General features: G+C 44.4%; 1 protein-coding gene across 1 annotated transcript in view; it reads left to right on the forward strand.

Annotated features, from left to right (window-relative positions):
• TEX11 (testis expressed 11) overlaps window positions 1–20,304 on the forward strand; it is a 391,710-nt gene that overhangs the window by 303,915 nt on the left and 67,491 nt on the right. The window lies entirely within an intron of this gene.

Consider the following 20,304-nt stretch of genomic DNA (forward strand, 5'->3'; position numbering starts at 1 on the left):
GGAGTACCCCTATAACCTGCCACCTAGTAATAGAGGTAATAGGTAGCAGCCACAACCAGGGATAATAGGGAGAAGATATATATATATATATATATATATATATATATATATATAATATAAATGCTTAGTGGCGTGTGTTAGTCTGTCTGTGTGTGTGTGGAAAAAATAAAACCAAGCTACAGCGCCACCTGCTGGGCGGAGTTATACACTGACCTACTAAATTCTTAGTGTGTGTGGGGAAAAAAATTCAGAAAGGGCTGATATTTGGTATACTAAGATGTTTTTAATTTGTTAATTTAATTTGTTAATTGTTAAAAGTGTTTATAAAGATTTAAAAAATATATATATATATTTCTTGAAGGAGAAGTGAAAGTTGGGAGTGGTTGGTGGTTGCCGGGGGTGACAGTGGGGAGTGGTTGGTGGTTGCCGGGGGTGACAGAGTGAGAGGAGTGTGATACTCAGGACCGCTGAGAAAGATCTCTGTGTCTGGATAGACATCTGGATAGATGTGGCGATGAAAATGAAGGATAAGGTGATGGAGAAGAATGATGAGGTGGTGACATGTGGACAAAACCACGTTAAAAAAGGGCGCTTATGTCGGGAAGTAACGCTCTTCCCCTGAGGAGGCCTGGGCTATGGCCCAAATGCATGACAAGAACCTTTTTAACACCTTAAGTAGTTTGATTTGACTAGAATGCATGAGTATCATGCACGGGTTAACTTATATATGTATATATATATATATATATATATATAACAAAAGGAGGCATTTAGCTCGCTATATGCAGGGAAGTAGAGTAAAACATTGGCACAGTTATGTACCTAGGTGGAGATTAAACCAGGTAAAAACATATGTGTAGTTTAAAATTGGTTTACTTACATGATTTAAAAGCTGCTTCCTCTCAGAAAACAGACAGGGTGGGTCTGATAGTCTAAACAGAGCCAGGGATGGGCGTTTCCTTTTAAAGAGAAGGTGGGTGTGTCACCTGTCCATCAAGCTAGGCCTGTGGGAGGAGTGTCAGGTATAAAACCCTGCTTGTTTCATTGTTCAGGGAGATCAACGCTGAGCTAGCTGGCTGATCTGGACAGAGAGCTGGACTATGTATAGTAAGCGTTGAGGGTCTCCATAATTGCTGTGCAAGTATACGGTGTCAAAACATTATTACCATCCTGACAATAAAGAACCATAAAAAGGAAGAAGTTGTACGCGTGTGCTTCTGCAGTAGCGGGCTCTTGACACAAGTGGTGTCAGGAGTGGGATGCTCCGGGAAGCAAGTTTCCGCTACCCAACCCGCGCAGACGTCAACATGGAGGAAGTACTGAGAACCCTCGTGAATGTGGCCGCTGCGCAGCAACAGCAGCAAGCTCAGATGCTACAAGTCGCCGAGGCACAGGTGGAAAACACAAGGCTCTTAAGAGAAGAGTTAAGCCAGGTGAGGCATGACAGAAATGAACCACCTGGTCCTATTCTCCAGAAAATGTCACCAGCTGATGACGTAGAAGCATATCTGGGGGTAAATGTATCAAGCTGAGAGTTTTTCGGCGGGTTTGAAAAACCAATCAGATTCTAGCTATCATTTATTTAGTACATTCTACAAAATGATAGCTAGAATCTGATTGGTTGCTATAGGCGACATCTCCACTTTTCAAACTCGCCGAAAAACTCTCAGCTTGATACATTTACCCCCTGGTGTCTTTCGAGAGACTTGCAAAAAGGGCAAAATAGCCTCCTAAAGATTGGGCTGAGAGACTGGCGCCATATCTGACTGGTGAAGCTCAGCGAGCTTATATGGATCTAGATAAGGAACGGGCCTCTGATTATCTGTGTCTAAAGTCTGAGATATTGGCTCGCATTGGAGTTTCCGGGCCAGGCAGAGCCCAGCGCTATCACCAATGGTGCTATGATAAAGAAAAACCGGTCAGAGCGCAAGTGGCTGAGCTTTCAAAAATTTTAAAGAAGTGGCTGCAGCCTGAGGAGAATTCACCTTCTCGGATTATTGAAGTTCTGGCGATAGATCATTGCATTCGGGGGCTGAACCGCGATTTGCAAAGGTGGGTTCTGCAATCAGACCCACAAACTTATGAAGAGCTTGTCACCGTGGTAGAAAGGTTTTGTGTGCTACAGCAAATGACTAAAGAACCTGCATTTGTGCCAAAGCCGCTGCCACGCCAAAAGCCAGGTTTGACAATCCTTGCCACAGGGCCCAATGGCAAAACTGCTACGGACAGAGGGCCAGGTGCAAAGCTGTCTAATCTGAAGTGTTTTGAATGTGGTGAGCCAGGCCACTTTAAGGCAGAGTGTCCTAAACTACAGGAACCCATGGACTGTTCTGTAGCACATATTGGACCTGCATTTCCAAGCTATTTTAACATGAGTCCCACATCAGGAAGTCCTTATTTGTTCCGGGTGACTGTGCTAATCAACCAAAACCTTGTTCTGGCCTTGGTTGACTCGGGGAGTGAACTCTCATTGGTTTCCAGCTCTGCTTTACCCGAAACCATAACTTCTCGGTTGCCCAAAGTGAAAGTTCTTTGCGTACATGGCACAACAGAGGAGTATGAAAGAACAATACTACCAGTCACACTCAAAGACAAAACTGTTATGGTGGTAGCTGCCATAGCACCTAAACTCCCATATCCACTCATTTTGGGGCGAGACTTCCCACTGTTTAATGATGTCCTCGGTGAGCGGATCCGGCTGGACATGCCGGCAACTGATGCAATGGTCGGAAGACCGGTCTTAAAGGAACCGTCTAAGAATCCACAGCATCTGGACATCGATCTTTGGGAACCGCCAAACCGGAATACCATCCTGGGAGTCATAGCAGGAGTTCCACAAAAGCATCCACCTGCGGGGAAACATGGACAGTCCAAACTAGTATTGGTCGGTGATGTCGCAGATGAGCCCACCACGCCTGTCAGTGAGGATACGGACTGGTCCGCAATACCAATTTTGTTTCCTTTGCAGGACTTTGCTCGAGACCAACTTAATGATGCCACTTTGGAACATGCATTTAAAAGTGTGACTGAGGTAAATGGGGTAGCGAAAGCCGCCCAGCCTGCAGAAGGTATACCATATTTTATTGTTAAAAATAATTTCCTGTATAGAGTTGCTAATGTACAGGGGGAAAAAGTAGTACAATTAATGGTTCCTCAGGTCCATGTAACCCTAGTGTTAAAAGCAGCACATACACATGTCTGTGGGGGACACCTAGGGGAGGATAAAACACGGGAACGAGTTCTGCTTAGGTTTTACTGGCCCGGTGTACACATGGCAGTAAAAAAGTATTGCCGGTCCTGTCCCGTTTGTCAGAGAACCTGTCCTAAACCCATGTACAGGGCACCTCTCATTCCAATACAAATAGCACAAGTTCCCTTTGAACGGATAGCTATGGACCTTGTGGGGCCCCTGGAAAAATCCGCACGTGGGCACCAATATATACAAGTGGTGCTTGACTATGCAACCAGGTTTCCAGAGGCAATTCCCCTGCGAAACATAAAGTCCAGCACCATAGCTAAAGAACTTGTATTGATGTTTACACGCTTGGGAATACCCAAAGAAATTCTCACAGATCAGGGTACTCCATTCATGTCTAAACTGATGAAGGACATATGCCAGTTGCTAGGGGTTACGGCGCTTCACACCTCTGTATACCATCCACAAACAGATGGCTTGGTGGAACGCTTTAACCGCACATTAAAGCACATGCTCAGGAAAGCAGTGGCTCAAGAGAAAAAAGATTGGGACACTCTTATTCCCTATTTGATGTTTGACATCCGTGAGGTACCTCAAGCTTCAACAGGGTTTAGTCCCTTTGAGTTATTGTTTGGGAGACAGCCCAGGGGTATCTTGGATATGTTAAAAGAAGGGTGGGAGCAGCAAGGTCCCAGGGAGCCAAATCTGGTACAATTTGTGTCCCAAATGTATGAGAGGCTAGGAAAGATAGGGCCCATTGTGCAGCAACATGTAAAAGAGGCTCAGGAACGACAGAAGAAAAGTTATGACAAAAGTGCTGTTGTTCGATCTTTCAAGCCTGGGGACAAGGTCCTAGTCCTGGTTCCTACACAGGAAAACAAACTTTTCACCCATTGGCAGGGTCCATATGAAGTTCTAGAGGCTGTCGGTCCTGTCAATTACAGAGTCCACCAGTTAGGTAGGAGAAGGGAGGAGCAAATATATCATGTGAACCTCCTTAAACCCTGGCATGATGAGTAAACCTCTCCTCAGGTAGTGAGTACTGCCATTGAAAAGTCTGAAGTGCCCATAGAGCCAGCTTTGTCCATTCAGCAGAGACAACAGACTGAAGAAATGATTCGTCGGAACAGGGATGTCTTCTCTTCCATTCCTGGGCGCACTACCTTAATCGAACACGACATTGTCACTGCGCCAGGAGTCATTGTCAAGCAGAAGCCATATCGTATTCCAGAAACCAGACGGGTGGACGTGAGAAAGGAGGTCGAGAAGATGCTCCAGTTAGATGTAATTGAAGAGTCCACTAGTGAATGGAATAGTCCCATTGTGCTTGTCCCAAAACCCAATGGGACAATTAGGTTCTGCAATGACTTTAGGCGCCTAAACAGTATGTCGCAATTTGATGCCTATCTGATGCCACGTGTGGATGAACTAGTGGAAAATCTTGCTGGTAGCAATTATTTAACAACCCTTGATCTAACAAAGGGTTATTGGCAAGTTCCCCTGACTTCCACGGCCAAGCCAAAGACTGCATTTTCCACCCCTGATGGTCTCTATCAATATAAAGTCCTACATTTTGGGTTGCATGGGGCACCTGCCACCTTCCAAAGGGCTATGAATAAATTGCTACGACCTCACACAGCTTATGCAGCTGCTTACTTGGACGATATAGTGATTTATACCCCAGACTGGGGATCACATTTAGCCAAAGTTGAGGCGTCTTAGCTTCATTACTGCAGCAGGGTTAACAGCTAACCCAGAGAAATGTGCCATAGCCATGAGAGAAGCCAAATATTTGGGGTGCATTGTTGGTCGAGGGCATGTAAAACCCCAGCTAGACAAAGTGGAGGCAGTCAGAAATTGGACAAGACCAGAGAAAAAGTCACAGTTACGAGCCTTTTTAGGCTTAGTAGGTTACTACAGGCGGTTTGTAAGCCACTTCGCCACTAGAGCTGCTCCACTTACGGACATGTTAAAAAAAAGTTGTCCAGATAGATTAACCTGGTCTGACTCTGCAGAAACCGCCTGGTCTGATCTTCGGTTCCTCTCCAGTTCTACAAGCACCAGATTTTACCCGGAGGTTCTTCCTCCAAACTGATGCTTCTGGTGTTGGCTTAGGTGCAGTCTTGTCACAGGAGAAGAATGGAGAAGAAAATCCTGTCCTGTACCTAAGTCGTAAGTTGCTTCCAAGGGAACAAAAATATGCCACTGTGGAAAAAGAATGTCTCGCCATAAAATGGGCTACAGAAGCTCTGCGCTATTATCTCCTAGGCAGAGAGTTCACCCTAATAACAGACCATGCACCATTAAGATGGATGCAGAACAACCGGGAGGTAAATGCCAATGTAACCCGCTGGTTCTTGGCACTACAACCTTTCAAGTTCTCAGTAGAACATAGGCCTGGGATTCTACACAAAAATGCAGATGCGTTGTCACGAAAATATGCGCTCCTCGCGAAGTCCGCGTCCCCCTACTTGGAGACGCTAGGGGGAGGGATATGTAACAAAAGGAGGCATTTAGCTGGCAATACGCAGGGAAGTAGAGTAAAACATTGGCACAGTTATGTACCTAGGTGGAGATTAAACCAGGTAAAAACATATGTGTAGTTTAAAATTAGTTTACTTACATGATTTAAAAGCTGCATCCTCTCAGCAAACAGACAGGGTGGGTCTGATAGTCTAAACAGAGCCAGGGATGGGCGTTTCCTTTTAAAGAGAAGGTGGGTGTGTCACCTGTCCATCAAGCTAGGCCTGTGGGAGGAGTGTCAGGTATAAAACACTGCTTGTTTCATTGTTCAGGGAGATCAACGCTGGGCTAGCTGGCTGATCTGGACAGAGAGCTGGACTATGTATAGTAAGCGTTGAGGGTCTCCATAATTGCTGTGCAAGTATACGGTGTCAAAACATTATTACCATCCTGACAATAAAGAACCATAAAAAGGAAGAAGTTGTACGCGTGTGCTTCTGCAGTAGCGGGCTCTTGCCACAATATATATATATATATATATATATATATATATATATATATATATAATATAAAAGCCTAGCAGAGTGTGTTAGTCTGTGTGTGGAAAAAAAAAAACAAGCTGCAGCGCCACCTGCTGGGCGGAGTTATACACTGACCTACTAAATTCTTAGCATTATCTAATATATAAAAGTAAAAGCCTAGCGGCGTGTGTGTGTGTGTGTGTGTGTGGAAAAAACTATTTTCTCAGAAAGGGCTCATCCAATTGACCTGAAATTTTGTATACTGACATTATTTGACAAAAAAATTAGAATAGTGAAGTCAGTTAACTTCCATCATCCCCCCTTCCCCCCGTGGGAGGGGTAGTAAAGGCTAAATTTACAAGTTGAGGGCTCAAACTCATTTTCATGAGGTAATTTTACCTCATGAACACATGTGTAGCGGCGTGTGTTAGTGTGTGTGTGTGTGTGTGTGTCTGGAAAAAACTATTTTCTCAGAAAGGACTCATCCAATTGACCTGAAATTTGGTATACTGACATTATTTGACCAAAAAATTAGAATAGTGAAGTCAGTTAACTTCCATCATCCCCCCTTCCCCCCGTGGGAGGGGTAGTAAAGGCTAAATTTACGAGTTGAGGGCTCAAACTCATTTTCGTGAGGTAATTTTACCTCATGAACACACATGTGTAGCGGCGTGTGTTAGTGTGTGTGTGTGTGTGTGGAAAAAACTATTTTCTCAGAAAGGGCTCATACAATTGACCTGAAATTTGGTATACTGACATTATTTGACAAAAAAATTAGAATAGTGAAGTCAGTTAACTTCCATCATCCCCCCTTACCCCCGTGGGAGGGGTAGTAAAGGCTAAATTTACGAGTTGAGGGGTCAAACTCATTTTCGTGAGGTAATTTTACCTCATGAACACACATTAAAAAGGGCGCTTGCGTCGGGAAGTAATGCTCTTTCCCTGAGGAGGTCTGGGCTAGGCCCAAATGCATGACAAGAACCTTTTTAAGACCTTAAGTAACGTGATTTGACTAGAATGCATGAGTATCATGCACGGGTTAACTTGTGTATATATATATATATATATATATATATATATAAATGGAGGATAAGAGAGGACAAGGCGCACAATAGTGTAGTGTAATATAAATGTCAAAAAGGGCAAATTAGGACCAAGAAAGGTCCAGAATAAAACCAATCCTTGTCACCATTGACACTTATATTCTAATACTACACTATTGTGCGCCTTTTCCTCTCTTATCCTCCATTTCTAGATTTTTTCCATACTACACCGCTTGGTTTATGGAGGACTGGCAGCTGCCTGCAAATGGGAAGTGTTCATAAAAACTCTTTTACTATTGGACTTTGATAATCTGTTCTGTATTATATCACTGATAATCTGTTGAAGCGCCTTTATTTGGTATCTTGTTTTTTCTTTAAATATATATCTCTCTGGTGATATATAAATATATATCTCTCTAGCCCAGGGGTTGGCAACCCCCGGCACGCGTGCCAAACGTGGCACACGGAGCCGTTTTCACTGGCACGCCGGCCCCCAGGTCACGTCCCGACATCAAGGGGGAACGCTGTTTTCGGGAGCTCCGAGCTTCCGCCGCTGGTGTCTCTGGGGGAACAGGTAGTTTCCATTTGAACTGTAGCGTGCGTGCGGTCATTTATACAGGTACCGCAGCGCTACATTCTCTACCTACAGCCGCTGCTTCTACCTCTTTTTACCCTCTTTGCCTCCCTTGTGACTCATTATTATTGAGTGCCTCTCTCGCGGTGCACTGTAAAAGCGGAGCCTGCAGTAAGTTAGATCTCCCATCTGCATTACAACCCTGCCTTTTCCTGCCTCCATTTTTTCTCCCAATGTGTGCTTCTACCCCCCCTGCCCCATGAGTGCCTCTGTCCCTCCTGACCCATGTGGTGCCTCTGTCCCCCTGCCCATATGTGCCTCTGTCTCCCCAGCCAATTTGTGCCTCTGTCCCCGCTGCCCCATGTGTGCCTCTGTCCCCCCTGCCCCATGTGTGCCTCTGCCCCCCCTGCCCCATGTGTGCCTCTGTCCCCCCTGCACCATGTGTCGCTGTGTCTCCCCAGCCCATATGTGCCTCTGTCTCCCCAGCCCATATGTGCCTCTGTCTCCCCAGCCCATGTGTGCCCAAACTGTTTGTGTGTACCTGTCTTACATTGTGGCTGCCTGTTCCTTTCTTTCTCACTCTTTGTGTGCATGCCTTCCTTGTCCCCCCATCCCATTTGTTTCCCCTTTTTTCCTATGTGCCCCCACTATCCACAGTCCTATTGCACAACACCTTCTACCCCTTGTCTTCCACATCTCCTCTTTTCTCACTCTTTCTTTTGCTCTCCTGAATGTGGTAGGCAGCATTGAAAGCTGCCGATCTGAAGCGACGTAAAGGAACAAAGGCAAAACCGCATCCAGCGCCACATAACTGAACCTGAAAATTGTAACCTGAGGCTGGCGGGTAAGCAAAACTTTCCTTTAATAAATCGTATGGGCTTTTTCTTCAGAGGGTACCTCTGGGTATAATACTGCTATTCATGACGAAGTCCTAAGTGATGAAACGTGTAGAGGTGACTGTGGAGACTCTCTGATTTCGAGCCGTCTCGGATTGAGCTGTTCGTATTGGATATCAGATTTGAGCTGTTATATTATCTATGCCTGAATTGTTCTACCATCTGGTATGTGTATTTTTATTGTTTGGAATAAAACTTTTAACTTGGATAATACACCATGGAAGTGCCCCTTCTTTTTTGATATTTTAGGAGTGTTGGTTGTTCCCCCGTGGAGATCGGGAGATAGAAGGGAAGGACGCGCAGATTTTATCCTGCTGGTGTTTTGATAAACAGTGAAAGAAAGGCTGTTCATGAACATACACGCTGAAACTTTCTTATCCAACTGATTGGACTTGTGCGCACCGATTTTGGTATTGTGTATATTATATATATATATATATATATATATATATATATATATATTGCCACACCGGGGCTTGACGAGGTTTTAGCCGGCACACTGACAGAAAAAAGTTGCCGACCCCTGCTCTAGCCTCTGGTGAAAATCTCCCTCCCCGTTAGACTCCGCACCTTAACGGGGGTAGTGTCAAACTGGGCAAACACTTCAGGCACCTCAAGTCCTCCCGATTGTGACAGTAAGGTCTGGCCAAAAATGGATACCAATGGAGAGCTTACTGCCAAGGATATATTTGAACATCTTGTTGGCAGAGTGTAGGAGCAAGATGCCACCCAGATCCAACTTCTCCAGTGTTTGAAAGCATTGGCAGCCCGTCTAGATAACATCCAGGCAAATCTTCCCACTCCTCCGGTAGCGACAGCTCATGTACCTTCAGCTCCGGTTGCAGCAGCAACCACCTCCACATTAGGGTTACCCTCTTCCCAAAACTTTGACGGTGACCAAAAAAACTTCAGGGTTCTTGAACCAGTGCCCAATCCAGTTTGAGCTGCTTTCACATAAGTTCCCTTCAGGGCGCTCTAAAGTTGCCTATATTATCTCCCTTCTCTCTGGACAAGCACTTGCTTGGGCATCCCCACTCTGGGAACGGGGTGACCCCGTTCTTCATGACTCTGCTGCCTTCATCTCATCCTTCCTGAAAATATTTGATGAACCGGGCCGTGTCTCCTCCGCAGCCTCTAGTATACTTAGACTTCGACAGGGCTCTTAATCTGTTTCCCAATATATGATCCAGTTTCGCACACTGTCCTCTGAACCTCGTTGGAACGAGGTTCTTATTGCGGCATTCTGGCAGGGACTGTCAGACCGCATCAAAGATGTTCTAGCTTCTTATGAATTACCGACAACATTGGATGACTTAATCACACTTTGTCATCCAGTAGACACTCAATGACAAAGAGGTCTTCCGAGAAAGACGCTCCTCGTCGCCCTACCATCAGATTGGCTCCCCCGATTCTTGCCACCAACTTCCACCCAGGAGCCAATGCAAATTGGTTGGTCAAAACTCTCATCTGAGGAGAGACAATGAAGGATTTCTAACAATTTGTGTATTTATTGTGCAGAACCTGGTCACCTTATCGCCTCCTGTCTGAAGTGTCAGGGAAACGCCAGGCCCTAACCTGGTCCGGGGAGGTCAGGTTGGGGACGTCAAAACCCTCTCAAAAAATTTGGACAAATCGTCAACTTGCCTGATCCCCGTTACAATTCTTGGGTCCTCTGGACCGGTTCTTCCTCGGCCCTGCTGGACTCGGGAGCAGACGTCAATTTTATATCCGTTGCCCTGGTGAGGCATCTGTCCTTACCCACCAAATCTCTTCCTCAGCCAATTGTCATCACTGCCATTGACGGAAGCAGAATTGCTAATGGAACCATCTACTCCCAAACCAAGCCATTAACTCTTCAAGTTGGGGTCTTGTATTCAGATACACTTTTGTTCCTCATCCTTCCTCAGGTCACCAATCCAGCCATCCTGGGCCTTCCCTGGCTCCGACAACATGCCCCCCATGTGGACTTCTCTACCTCCCAGATATTAGCTTGGGATCCTCTCTGCCATTCCCATTGCCTCACTCAAATCAAACCTTTGCAAGTTGTTTTCTTCCTTTTCTGAGCCCCCTAAAGCATTGCTGCCTCCTCACTATGCCTCCTTCACAGATGTCTTCGATAAGGCCCACTCCGAAACCTTACTGTCCTATCGATCTCCAGCCTGGCAAGACTCCCCCCAGAGGTCGGGTGTACCCCCTATCTATTCCTGAAACACAATCTATGACGGAATACATTCAAGAGGACCTCCAATGTGGGTTTTTTTCGCCTTTCACCTCTCCTGCTCGCGCTGGTTTTTTCTTTGTAAAAAAGATGGATGGCTCTTTGCGCCCATGCACCAACTACCGGGGTTTGAACATTACAATCAAAAATCGTTATCCCATTCCACTTGTAACGGAACTCTTTGACCGAATTAAGGGGGCCCAAATATTCACCAAATTGGATCTGTGGGGTGCTTACAACGTAATCAGAATCCGCAAGGGAAATGAATGGAAGACCGTCTTCAACACCATGGACGGTCACTATGAATACCTCGTCATGCCTTTTGGGCTTTGTAATGCTCCAGCGGTGTTTCAGAGTTTCGTCAAGGAGATCTTCAGAGGTCTATTATATTCCTGTGTAGTAGTATATCTGGATGATATCCTGGTGTTTTCTCATGATCTTCCCTAACACCAAAGACAAGTGGCTGAGGTACTGACCTGCTTACGGCAGAATCAATTATTCTGCAAAGTCGAGAAGTGCTCCTTTGAAATCTACCAAACAACCTTCCTGGGTTATATTGTATTTGGTTCCAGCCTGAAAATGGATCCTGAGAAGGTTTGTGCCATTCTTAATTGGCCTTTTCCTTCTGATATCAAGGCAATTTAACGCTTCCTTGGCTTTGGCAATTATTACAGACAGTTCATCCAAGGATACTCTACTATAGTCTCTCCTATTGTATCACTGACACGAAAAGGAGCTGAAAAAGACTCTGGCCTCCTGAGGCAATTGAAGCTTTTAAAGTCCTAAAATCAGCCTTCTCCTCTGCACCAATCCTCAGTCAGCTGGACCCTACATTACCCTTTCTTGTAGAGGTTGATGCCTCAGCAGTAGGAGTAGGAGCAGTACTCTCCCAGTTCATCCCTTCTTAGAGGAAATCTCACCCCTGTGCTTTTTTTCTCCCGTAAATTTCTACCTGCAGGGAGAAACTACATCATTGGAGACAAGGAACTCCTTGCCATGAAATTGGCTCTCTCAGAGTGGAGATATCTTCTAAAAGGCTCTCAGTTCCCTGTTGACATCATCACTGATCATAAGAACTTGCTCTATCTTCAAACTGCCCAATGTCTAAATCCACGGCAGGCACATTGGTCTCTCTTTTTCTCCAGGTTTAATTTACGTATTATTTTTAAATCTGGCTCTTAGAACAAAAAAGCAGTTGCCCTGTCTCGAGCATTTCTCCATGAAACTGAACCTCTGGAGTCCCCTCCCCATCGAATATTAGATCCCGCGACACTCCAGCTTACATCTACTACAACCTCTCCTGTTCCTCCACCAGGCAAAACCTTTGTTTCTCCATCTCCATCAAGAGATACTCCAATGGGCTCATACCTCACGTTTTACCGGTCACGCTGTAGTCAATAAAACCATTGAGGTACTTTCCAGAAATTATTGGTGCCCAACCCTTGGCACTGATACCAAGAGTTTGTAGCAGCCTGCAATATTTGCGCACAGCATAACACTCCTTGGCTGAAACCTGCAGGACCCTTCATTCCGCTACCTCTTCCATCCAAGCTGTGGCCATTCATCTCCATGGATTTTAACACAGACCTGCCTAATAGCAAAATATTTGACACTGTATGGGTCATTGTGCACTGTTTTTCTAAGATGGCCCATTTTGTGCCTCTCGTGGTCTTACCGTCGGCTGCCAAGTTGGCTCAACTGTTTGTATTTCCCTCGTGGGAACATACCAACTGCCGCAGAAAAACGGGAAGATTTTTATATGTTCTCTCTCCCACGGACTACTACTTTCCTCCTTGTCAGTCTGAGAATGCTGACTGAAGGCAGGCTCCTCTCTAAAAAGCCTGTCGGTCTGCTTTCTTTCTTGTGCCTCCAAGTTCTCCCTTCCATGTTTAGAAGAGGACTAGGTATATTTATATATATATATATATATATATATATATACACCCCGTATATACTCGAGTATAAGTCGACCCGAATATAAGCCGAGGCACCTAATTTTACCACAAAGAACTGGGAAAACTTATTGACTCGAGTATAAGCCTAGGGTGGAAAATGCAGCAGCTACTGGTAATTTTTTTTGTTTTGAAAAGCTCACTTCTGTTTAATTACTGTAATTGCAGCCAGAGTTTTAAACAATCAGGATAATCACAGTCTTAACAAATGATTTCATAACTGAAACATTTCTATAGGGATTCTATGCACATGGAAACACAAAACAAAAGACAAGATCAATTGGAAATCACCTGGCAACTCCAACTAGTTAAAGAAAAAAAACAGGTCAAAACAGCGCTAATTTAACCACAAAAACCTAAATAAAAATGATAGGTTAAATCTATTAAATCATTTTTAGCCAAACCATAAATAACAGTACATGACAAGGAACACTCATAAATGATTATAAAATCATTGGGTACAACCTAACCCAAATAAATCAAAGATAATGTAAGCAATACCCTAGGGTGCTCTTTTGGGATGTAAATTGATAGGTTTGTAAAATTAAATAGAGTTTTCACAGGTGGCATCCCTGTATATATGAGAGAGAGTTGTAAAATAAATCAGTTTTGAACAGGAGAGAGAGAGAGAGAGTGAGAGAGAGAGAGTGAGAGAGAGAGTGAGAGAAAGAGAGAAATGAAAGAATGTAGATGTGCATTTGTGTGGTGGGGAATAAAATAAAATGGAGAACAATTTAAAACAAGTTGAATGCTATCATCTCACATTTAGGCAAGATTGACATCAGTCTATTTGCATTAGACTGTCAGGAAACTCACATCACTATATTGTGTTAAAATCGTCCCCTCTGCCTTCCTGTATTTTTTGTGCATGTACAGCGCACAAAAAATAACAATAAAAAATAGATAAGGCACAAGGGTTGTTGAAGCAAAAACCCACGCACTCACACTGCATGCTATGTTCTCTCTACAATGGATATTAACATGCACTACTACCTGAAGAGAAAGGGGTGCGCTGGCTCAGGAACAATGACAACACTTGCTCTATTTTCTGCAGGCAATGCATGTGGAGAGTAGACGCGGCGCAGTTAGACAGCCCACTTCAGTGCTGCTATCTGAGCCAATTCTTGCAGCCCTGACCTCAGTCACTAACTCACATGAGATCAGTAAACTCATCTGCTAAAAAAACTTTCTATCATCTTGGCAGCAACCTACAGATATAGTCCCCGATACTGGAAAGGTTAATTCACGCAATTATTAGTAGTTGTTTTACACAAAACAAAGATGTCCTGGTTTTGTCTAATGTACAGTTGTAATGCCTTGTTCTGTGAGTAGAATTGGTTGCTTTTGTATGGGATAGAAGTGGCGGATATAGGAAAATGTTTCCAATGTTGAAATGCATTAGTGATCTGTCTAATGAGTTAGGCAATATTATAGTATACGGTCGTTACCAACATACTGACACCCTGACTTTTTTTTCTAATAATTCCATTCTTTACATAAAATTGTTAAAATTAAAACATATTTTGGAGAGAGAGAGAGAGAGAGATTTCTCAGCCTTTTACTTACCCCCGCAGTGGAACGCAAACTTGCGTTCCAAATGCTAAACTTCCTGTTGGCGTTAACAGCTGAGGGACCGGACACCAGGTAAGTTCACCCATGTATAAGCCGAGTGGCCTTTTTCCGCATACAAACATGTGCTGAAAAACTCGGCTTATACACGAGTATATACGGTGTATATATATATATATATATATATATATATATATATATATATATATATATATATATATTCAATTTAGTGAGTAAACCTCTGTGTATTATATCGACTTCTCTATATTCTCTGTAGTACACAATTTACGTCCCCTTTGCATACATTGCAGCAAGTACAATGTGAGATAGACAGGCGAAGATGCGAAGAAAAAGATACTTAGCTTCCTAGCAGGCACGAGGGAGTCCAACAGTAGCCAACGTGTGCTTGGTTTGACTGCAAAGGTTCCTTCGCGCTCAGCAATGGTTTGGTGCCTATTAACTCCTCACTGTCGGTCGACCTTGCCTAGATTTCTTCAAATCTTAAATACCACCTGTTCTGTGGGGCTTTCAGGGTTAATTCCGCAGACAGTAGTAATACTTTCTCTCTTCCCCAATCGTGTCCTGCGATCTAGATCCGACCCTCCCCCCCTTTGAGGAGGGGACTTGGAACATTTCCAAGATGGCGCCTGCAAACACGCTGAGTTCCTGCGCTCTATGCCCTACAGAGAAGCGTCAGACCTCAGAAATGATGTGACCGCGGCCTTTGTGCCGCCCATCAGCAACAGTACAGGCTGGATTCCGGTGCTCTATGCCTCACAGAGCAGTGCCGGTCCTCAGAATAATATGGCCGTGGGTTTTACCCGACAGCATCTGCAGGGGAGAGAAAAATGCAGTCAGTGAGAGCCTCTGCTGTTCTCACTGTGACTGCTACAACCCAGCCAAAAACTGTGAATAGTGTGCTGTTCCAGCACCGATATTAAAAACAAATAAAATAAATGAAATTATCAGCTAAAAAGAAAAACGATCTTTGGAAGAAGAGTAGCTGCCTTGCAGCACACCAGAGGTCCTACTTCTCTGGCACTCAAAACACACTGAGGATTGCATGGGGTTGTAGAGGGAATATAGCCTGTCGGCAGGAAGTTAACTATTTGAGTGTCTACTCATTTTTTTTGCTTTCTTTTCCTTAATGAATCAGATCCTCTGAGAGCAAAACAGATAATAGCTACACTTTCTGCAATCATTTTCTAACTTAAGAGTAACTAGAGTTGGTAAATGGTCATGGACAGAAAATAAATTGTGGACATAGTCCAGCCTTTAACAACACTCCACCAAATCTCAACACACATTCCACACAACATACACTCCAAACCACTCAACAAGTGATGTTCTAATCAGCAATTGCAACTATATACGGAACCCACTCTGATTCCTATAATCTCCCTCTATTCCCAATCACAGCTAATTCACCTTCCTCTAGTGTAACTATCCTCCATTCCTAGTCACAGGCATGCTTGTCTCCCCACCTGATGCTGTTGCTCTCCCATCACTGTATCTCCCCAACAGCCTAGTAAAGCAGCCACTGAAAATATACAGTATGAGATCACCGGTTCATTTGGTTTAGAACCATACCAACACCAGGCAACTTTTAGTTAATATACAAAAAAAAAAACCTAATGGCGCTGAGTGATCAAGACCTTCAGTATTACGTTTGTTTGACAAATCCTGCAGCTGTATAAGGAGTATGTGATTACAACTTACAATTTAAAGCTTTAGAAGATGAAACATCAGCACAAAAGATTTGTCAATCTAATCAATACAAAATAATATTACAATGTCTGTGAAAACACACATATCAAAGTGAAAATTAATAAACAATATTATTTCTTAAAAACAATTTCAACACATCAACTTAAAACCAGTTGCCCTTTGTTGAAACTATTACTTTTCCTCCGAAGAAATCGCTGTCAAGAATTAAAACTCATCAGCAAGTTGTATCCTCACAGGAGCTGATTAATAGAAAGAGTTCTGTGTTATGAATACTTACCTCTCCTCGTTCCCCCGCCGCTCCGTCAGACCCGGAAGCCGCACTTCCGGGTTCGGCGGTCACGTGATCGCTACTTAGGGTGGTCACGTGATCGCTACCTAGGGCGGGGAATTCAAATTGGACACACTATAAAAACATAGCTCTGACACTTGGTGAGTGTCAGAGCAACTTACTAGTTCCTGGCTCCTGATTCCTGTGTCCTCCTTGTTCCTGCTTCCTGTGTGCTTGACGTCCTGTGTACCGACCCAGCTTGCTGACCTTCCAGATTGCCTGTGCCCCTGACCCGGATTGTCTCACACCTCTCCCTCCATACATTTATCTGCTATTCCTGTGTACCGACCCGGCTAGCTGACCACACATTTGTTCTTGTGACCCGTGTACCGAACCGGCTTGTTTGACTCCGAGATTGCCTTCTGATTCTGTCTGCATTGCCTGCCTGTGTACCTACCCGGCCTGTCCGACTATTCTCATCCTGCTCCTATTCCGCTGTACTACATCTTGGGGCAAACCTGAGGACCGCGACCTGCGACTCCTGGCAGCAAAGCCCACCCCGCCTTGCGGCGGTTCTTGGTGAATACCGGGGAGATCGTTAGACTCCGCACCTCAGGTAAGCCAGCGCTAATCAAGATTAGTAGTATATCCAGTAATCCGTAACAGTTTACTCTGACCATGGATTCAGCGGCTAAAGATCTACCGGAGCATTTAGTGGGAAGAATGGACAAACAGGAGGCGAACCAAGAGCAACTTTTAAAATTCCTCCAGAGCCTATCTACCCGGCTGGACGTAGTTCAGAACACCTTAGTGGCCGCCAGACCTCCTGCACCAGTGAGTGCGGCTCCGGACCCTCCTCCTGCAGCAGCAGCTTCTTCCTCCCAATTGCGGATACCTAATCCGCCTTAGTTTGATGGAGACCCTAAACTTTGCAGAGGATTTTTGAACCAGTGTTCCATTCAATTTGAACTGTTACCCGGGAATTTCCCTTCTGAGAAGGCTAAGGTGGCCTACGTAATCTCGCTGCTATCTGGTCAAGCCTTAGCATAGGCATCTCCGTTGTGGGAGAGAGATGATCCCATCCTGCATATCTTTTCCACCTTCCTGTCCACCTTCAAGAAGACCTTTGAAGAACCAGGAAGGGTCTCCAACGCAGCTACCGGACTATTGCGTCTTCGCCAAGGCAACCAGTCACTGGGTCAGTATGCGGTGCACTTCAGAACTATGGCCTCTGAGCTGCATTGGAATGACGAGGCCCTTGTGGCCACATTCTGGCAGGGTCTTTCCGATCGGATTAAAGATGAGCTGGTGTCCCAAGAACTCCCTACATCTCTGGACGATCTCATCTCTCTCTGCGTTAAGATTGACTTACGTTTCAAGGAGTGTAATTCCGACAGGGAACAATCTCGACGTAGTATGATCCGTTTGGCTCCTAATTTCCAGACACCTGTTCTTCCTCCCGAGGAACCGATGCAATTGGGGAGGACCCGCCTGTCGGCTGAAGAGAGGGAGAGAAGATTCCGGAACAAGCTATGTTTATATTGTGGAGAGAGCGGTCATCTTCTGAACTCTTGTCCCAAATGTCCGGGAAACGACAGGGCCTAACGTGTTCGGGAACTGTGTCATTAGGCCTCCTTATTCCGTCTCCCTCAGTTCCTTATAGTAATGATTGTATTACCATTCCCATTTCCTTACAGTCTGGACGATATACTTTTTCTTAGTCCGCACTCCTTGACTCCGGAGCTGTTGGGAATTTCATTTCTGCTGCCTTGGTTAAGCAATTCTCCATCTCCACGCAAGCTTTAGAACAACCTATCTCCCTCTTATCCATCGATGGGGGAAGCCAGTGCTAATCAAGATTAGTAGTATATCCAGTAATCCGTAACATTCTGTTAACCTCTCACTTTCTTCTGAAAACATCTTCTCTGTTCACCACTCCCCGTGAATAAACCCCTTTGTTGTTAACTAACCCTCTTTACTAACCCTCTTGCCTTGCTCTACAGACTGTCAGCTGAATACCTAACTGCCCTCTTAGAGGGCTGTGACAATCCACTCCCTTTGTCATTATTAGCTGAAGCACCCAGGATTAAATCTTCAAGTTATTAAGTTATCAATGAGTCAACCTTTTAAAAATAATTAGTAGCTTAGCTGCTCTTCCAATGCACCCATGAGCTGGCTACCCAGTGTCAGTTTTGTTTTAATATTAAATATCATCCAAATCCATTCAGTAAAAGGTCCAGAACAGGCTCCCCGGGTCAAATTTCTGCCCAGCGTACACTAGCGGGAGGTCCGACTAGGACCTTAACCCCCTAGAATATGTCTTCAAGGATTGAATGTTACCAGTCTGTGACATTTTCATCAAAATCCATCTAGTGGAAGGCTCAAAACAGGCTCTCCGGTCAAAGTTCTTCCCAGCGTACACCAAGGGGATATCCGTATGGGACTCTAACATTCCTAAAACCTAAAATCAGGATCCAACTGTATCACCTCGCATTGGTTTCATTCTAATCGGTGCAGGGGTGGCCGAATGCAAGCTCAAAACAGGCTCCCCGGCTCAAAGTTCTGCCCAGCGTACACCTGCAGGAGGTCCGACCAGGACCCTACCCCTTCCCCCCTAAAACCTGGCTACGATCTAACTGAACCAACTTGCATTGGTTTCATCAAAATTGATGCAGGGGTGTCTGAATGCATAACTGGACAGACAAACAAACAGACCAATGATTTTTTTATATATGTAACACCTCCTTCGGTATTATGCGCTGTGAGTGTGTATATACATTGAATGATGTAGGTGCTTCTCATTTCTGTACATGGTTTTCAGTGCCTCCACCCGAATCACCAATTTCTTCTTCTGGGGGATGTTTTCGAAATACAGCAGGGAGAGATTCGGGAAACCTCCTGCCCAGTACTAACACACTGTGACACACTCTGTGCTGCTGAAGCCAATCCGGCACATTTATTGAACTAGGACCACTTAATGCAGCTTTTCTGATTTTATAGAAATATATACTTTAGTATAATTTTGAATTTAAGTATGAACAATACAATACAGTGTGGATGAAAGTAGAGCACCGACTCTTACTATGAACAGCAGGTTAACACAATAACTCTCAATAAATCAATAATATCAACAGCATAAGACATAAACATTAATTGTCACAACATTATACACCATATTATATGTTAACTTTACTGGCTCCTGATACTGGAATTATCTCAAGGGGCGAATGCATATATATTTACTTATATTTTTACCATAAACTGCCAAACACACACACTGGCAGCACTCAAACACACCCCACAGATGGAGCAGTGCACTGCAAGTTGGGAACCTTCTGTGTGGATGCCAGCATGGCATGGAAACAGAATGTGTCCAGTTTGCAGCTTTTACAGTAAGGTCCAACAGTCACAACATGCAAACCTTCCTGTAGCAACATCTGCAAAATCATCAGCATGTATCCTTGCTTTTTGAATCCTATGACTTGTAGTTCCACAACTTTAACAACAGAGGGATCACCTTGTGATATAAACTCAAATGCTGTTTAAATAAACAATTGGGGGTAAATGTATCAAGCTGAGAGTTTTACGGTAAGTTTGAAAAACTAATCAGATTCTAGCTATCATTTATTTAGTACATTTTACAAAATGATAGCTACAATCTGATTGGTTGCTATAGGCAACATGTCTGCTTTTCAAACCCGCTGGAAAACTCTCAGCTTGATACATTTACCCCTTGGTGAACATTAACCTGCCCACCCATCTATCCCTGACTCTGCAGCCCTTGTGGCCAGATATAGCCCAAACCCAACTTGAATAATAGCAAATAGGTAAATTAACCACAGTTGCTTATCTGCAACAGTATGTGTCCCAGGATAT

The sequence above is a fragment of the Mixophyes fleayi genome, chromosome 9 (genome assembly GCF_038048845.1).
Source record: "Mixophyes fleayi isolate aMixFle1 chromosome 9, aMixFle1.hap1, whole genome shotgun sequence".
Classification (NCBI taxonomy): domain Eukaryota; kingdom Metazoa; phylum Chordata; class Amphibia; order Anura; family Limnodynastidae; genus Mixophyes; species Mixophyes fleayi.